The sequence below is a fragment of the Camelus dromedarius genome, chromosome 12 (genome assembly GCF_036321535.1).
Source record: "Camelus dromedarius isolate mCamDro1 chromosome 12, mCamDro1.pat, whole genome shotgun sequence".
Taxonomy (NCBI): domain Eukaryota; kingdom Metazoa; phylum Chordata; class Mammalia; order Artiodactyla; family Camelidae; genus Camelus; species Camelus dromedarius.
This window is the reverse complement of record NC_087447.1, coordinates 71,215,035-71,219,884: the sequence shown is the minus strand read 5'-3', so window position 1 is coordinate 71,219,884 and position 4,850 is coordinate 71,215,035. Positions and strand designations below refer to the sequence as shown.

The window sequence follows — 4,850 nt, the reverse complement described above, 5'->3', positions numbered from 1 at the left end:
TATGAAGGAATTTAGAAAGCCACCACCTGTTCCCAGGGCCCCAAAATACCAGAGAAGACCTTAAGCATTTCACCTCAGGCTGATCTCAGACACAAAGACAGATTTAAACAAGAGCAATAATAATGGATAATAAATAATCATAGCAATAATAACAACAACACTGTCAACAACTGCGAATGCTGGGATAAGGAGATAATCAGATTCCTAATGTCATTACATTATAAAATTCAAATATCCAATTTTTAACAAAATATCACAAGGAACATGAAGAAACATGGAAGCACAGGCCATTCAAAGGAACAAAATAAATGGAAAAAAAATCCTTGAAGAAGCCCAGATGGCAGACTTATTAGACAAAGACTTTAAAGGATTGTTTTAAAGATGCACAGATACTAAAGAAAGACATGGGAAAAGACATAAATAAGACAGATGAACATAATGACAATATTAAAAAAGAGATAGAAATTATAAAAACTGGAACCAAAAAAGAAATTTTGGAGCTGAATAGTATGATAACTGAGTAGAGTAGAAAGTCAAGAGAGGAAATCAATGAAAAACCTTGGTTCTTTGAAAAGATCAGCAAAATTGACAAATCTTTAACTACACTGACAAAACAGAAAGAAGGCACAAATTAAAAAAATTAAAATTAAAGTGAGCATATAACTTACAGAGACCAAAAAAGTTTTATTAAAGAGCACTGTGAACAATTGTACAACAGCAAGCTGGATAACTTATGAAATGGACACGTTCTTAGAAAAACACAACCCAATAACTCTGAATCATGAAGATACAGAAATTCAGAATAAACCTACACTAGTGAGGAGATTGTATTAACAGTGAAAAACATTCACAACAAAGAAAAGCCTTGGACCACATGTATTTACTGATGAATTCCACTAAGCAGTTAAAAAAGAATTAACACCAATCTCTTCAAAAAATTAAAGAGGAAGGAACACTTCTTAACATATTCTATGAGACCAGAATTATTCTAATACTAGTGCTAAATAAAGACATCATTAAATACATTAGAGAGCAATATCCCTTGTTCATATAGATGTAAAAATCCTCAATAAAATAGTATTAAATGGAATTCAACAACATATTAAAATGATATTCACCTTGACCAAGAGGGATTTATCCCGAGAATGTAAGAATGTTTCAACATAAAAAAATAATTGATCAATATAATATACCATATTAATGGAATGAATGGAGAAAAACATGATAATCCTAACTGATACAGAAAGTGGCATATGAAAAAAATCCAATATCCTTTTATGATTTTAGAAAACTCTTCAGAAAACTAGAAATAAAGGGAAAATTTCTCAGTATGATGAAGTATATTTATGGAAAATCCACAGCTAACATCAAAGTCAAAGAAAGACTGAAAGCTTTCTCACTGAGCTCAGGAAAAATGGAAATGTATAACTTTCATTCTGCTATTCAACATTATAATGGAAGTTCTAGCTTCAGCTATCAGACAGAAAAAAAAAAAAAAAAAAAAACCACATCCAAACTGAAAATGAAGAGGTAAAATTATATGGAACCATAAAAGACCTAGAATTGCCAAAACATTACTGAAGAAAAATAAAGGGGCTGGAGGAATAACTCTCCCAGACTTCAGACAATACTATAGAGCTATAGTCATCAAAACAACATGGTATTGGTACAAAAACAGACATATAGACCAATGGAACAGAATAGAGAGCCCAGAAATGAACCCACAAACTTTTGGTCAACTAGTCTTCGACAAAGGAGGCAAGAATATACAATGGAATAAAGACAGTCTCTTCAGCAAATGGTGTTGGGAAAACTGGACAGCAGCATGTAAATCAACAAAGCTAGAACACTCCCTTACACCATACACAAAAATAAACTCAAAATGGATCAAAGACTTAAACATAAGACAAGATACAATAAATCTCCTAGAAGAAAACATAGGCAGAGCATTATCTGACATACATCTCAAAAATGTTCTCCTAGGGCAGTCTACCCAAGCAATAGAAATAAAAGCAAGAATAAACAAATGGGACCTAATTAAACTTACAAGCTTCTGCACAGCAAAGGAAACCATAAGTAAAACAAAACGACAACCTACGGAATGGGAGAAAATTTTTACAAATGATGAAACCAACAAAGGCTTGATCTCCAGAATATATAACCAGCTCATATGACTTAATAAGAAAAATACAAACAACCCAATCCAAAAATGGGCAGAAGACCTAAACAAGCAATTCTCCAAGGAAGAAATACAAATGATCAATAGGCACATGAAAAAATGCTCAGTATCACTAATTATCAGAGAAATGCAAATCAAAACTACAATGAGGTATCACCTCACACCAGTCAGAATGGCCATCATTCAAAAGTCCACCAATGACAAATGCTGTGGAGAAAAGGGAACCCTCCTACACTGCTGGTGGGAATGCAGTTTGGTGCAGCCACTGTGGAAAACAAAAGACTAGGAATAGACTTACCATATGAGCCAGGAATCCCACTCCCGGGCATATACACAGAAGGAAACCTACTTCAAAAAGACACCTGCTCCCCAAAGTTCATAGCAGCACTATTGACAATAGCCAAGACAAGGAAACAGCCTAAATGTCCATCAACAGATGACTGGCTGAAGAAGCTGTGGTATATTTATACAATGGAATACTATTCAGCCATCAAAACCGACAACATAACGCCATTTGCAGCAAAATGGATGTTCCTGGAGAATGTCATTCTAAGTGAAGTAAGCCAGAAAGAGAAAGAAAAATACCATATGAGATCACTCATATGTGAAATCAAACAGAAACAGACCCATAGACATAGAATACAAACTTGTGGTTGCCAAGGGGGAGGGGGGTGGGAAGGGATAGACTGGGAGTTCAAAATTTGTAGATACTGACAGGCATATGCAGGATAGGTAAACAAGATTATTCTGTATAGCACAGGGAAATATATACAACATCTTGTGGTAGCTCACAGCGAAAAAAGATGTGACAATGAATATATGTATGCTCATGTTTAACTGAAAAATTGTGCTCTATATTGGAACTTGACACAACATTTTAAAATGACTATAACTCAATAAAAAATTTTTTTTAAAAAAAGATATCAGTTTTTGCTTGCTTCGGCAGCACATATACTAAAATTGGAGTGATACAGAGTAGATTAGCATGGCCCCTGCACAAGGATGACATACAAATACATGAAGAGTTCCATATTTTGAAATTTTACATACTGACAGGCCTATGTAGAATAGATAAACAAGATTATACTGTACAGCACAGGGAAATACATACAAGATCTTCTGGTGGCTCACAGCTAAAAAAAATATGACTATGAATACATGTGTGTTCATGTATAACTGAAAAGTTGTGCTCTACTCTGGAAATTGACACAACATTATAAACTGACTATAACTCAATAAAAAATGTTAAAAAAAAGCAAAGACATTCAAACTGAAAATGAAAAGGTAAAATTATCCCTGTTCATAGATGACATATCCTATGTATAGGAAATCCCAAATTATTCACAAGAAATCTGCTAAAACTAATAAACAAATTCAGCAGAATTGCAGGGTTCAAGAGGAACACACACAAAATTTAGTTATATTTCTGTATACCAGCAATGAACACATGAAAAGAAAAATCAGGAAAGCAATTTCATATAAAATACTATCTAAAATAATGAAATACTTAGGAATAAATCTAACCAAGGAAATGAAGACTTGTACACTGAAAACTATAAAACAATGATGAAAGAAATTAAGGAAGGTCTAAGTAAGGGGAAACACAGCCCATCTTCATGACTTAATAGTGTTAAATTTCAATAATACCCAAAGTGTTCTATAAATGCAATACAATCCTTATCAGAATTCCAATAGCCTTTTATTTACAGAAGTGAATGGAGAAAACAATCCTCAAATTCATATGGAATTACATGGGGCCCCAAATAGCCAAAACATCTTGAAAAAGAAAAATAAAGTTGGAAGACTAATACTTCCCTACTTTGAAATGTACTATAATGCGATAGTAACTTAAAACAATATGGTACTGACATAAGGACAGATCAATGGAATAGAATAGAACAACCAGAAATAAATCTTTATATGTATGGTTAATTAATTTTCTAGAAGGGTGCCAAGACTTTTCAAAGGGGAAAGGACAAACGGTACTGGGAAAATTGGATATTCACATGCAAAAGAATAAAGTTGGACTTATTCCATATGACCTTATACCATATATAAAACTAACTCAAAATGAATTAAAATAAACTTAACAGATAATGCTATAAAACTCAAAAGAAAACATTGGAGAAAATGTTCATGACACTGCATTTGGAAACAACTTCATGTTACCAGAAGACCAGGCAGTAAAAGGAAAACAATAAACTGGACTTCATCAAAATTAAGAAGTTTTATGCCTTGAAGAATACAATCTACAAAGTGAAAAAAATCTAAATAATGGGAGAAAATGGCTGCAAATCTTATATCTGATAAAGGACTAATATTCAGATTATATAAATAACTTCTAAAACTCAACTAAAACAAAAATAGGTAGGTTATTAAAACAGAAACACACACACATGAAAAATAACAGATACTGGCACAGGATAAATTGGAACCCTGTGCTTTGTGGGTGGTAAAATGGTACAGCCACTGTGGAAAATGGTTCAGTTTTTTCTCAAAATGTTATGCTACTATATAATTTACCAATTCCACTTCTAGGTATATGTCCAAAATAATTGGAAGATAGGGATTTTAATATACATTTGTACACTAATGTTTATAGCAGCATTATTCGCAAAAGCTAAAAGGTAGAAATAATCCAAGTGTTCACCAACAAATGAATGGGTAAACA

At 32.9% G+C, this 4,850-nt stretch overlaps 1 non-coding gene across 1 annotated transcript; it reads left to right on the top strand.

The window, feature by feature from the left end:
* The first annotated feature begins 3,109 nt into the window (after positions 1-3,109).
* On the top strand, positions 3,110-3,216 carry LOC116155529 (U6 spliceosomal RNA). Its single transcript, XR_004139415.1, has one exon. It is a non-coding gene; the product is annotated as a U6 spliceosomal RNA (small nuclear RNA).
* The last annotated feature ends 1,634 nt before the right edge of the window (positions 3,217-4,850 follow it).